This window comes from Cicer arietinum, chromosome 5 (assembly GCF_000331145.2).
Source record: "Cicer arietinum cultivar CDC Frontier isolate Library 1 chromosome 5, Cicar.CDCFrontier_v2.0, whole genome shotgun sequence".
Lineage (NCBI taxonomy): Eukaryota > Viridiplantae > Streptophyta > Magnoliopsida > Fabales > Fabaceae > Cicer > Cicer arietinum.
In genome coordinates, this window is record NC_021164.2 from 46092487 (window position 1) to 46092752 (window position 266).

The following is a 266-nucleotide window of genomic DNA, read 5'->3' on the forward strand; positions in this document are numbered from 1 at the left end:
AAATAAGAAAATTGTGAGATTAAAATGTGAAATAGAAATATTTATAAGGTGTTGATTGATTTAATTTCGTTAAATGTGTGATATTTTATATTATTGTGATATTTAACATTATTGTGATATTTGATATTATTGTGATATTTGATGTTATTGTGATATTTGATGTTATTTTGATATTTGATGTTATTGTGATATTTGATATCATTGTGATATTTGATTTCATTGTGATATTTGATTTCTGTTTGATTAAATGAGTTTATGTGAATGCA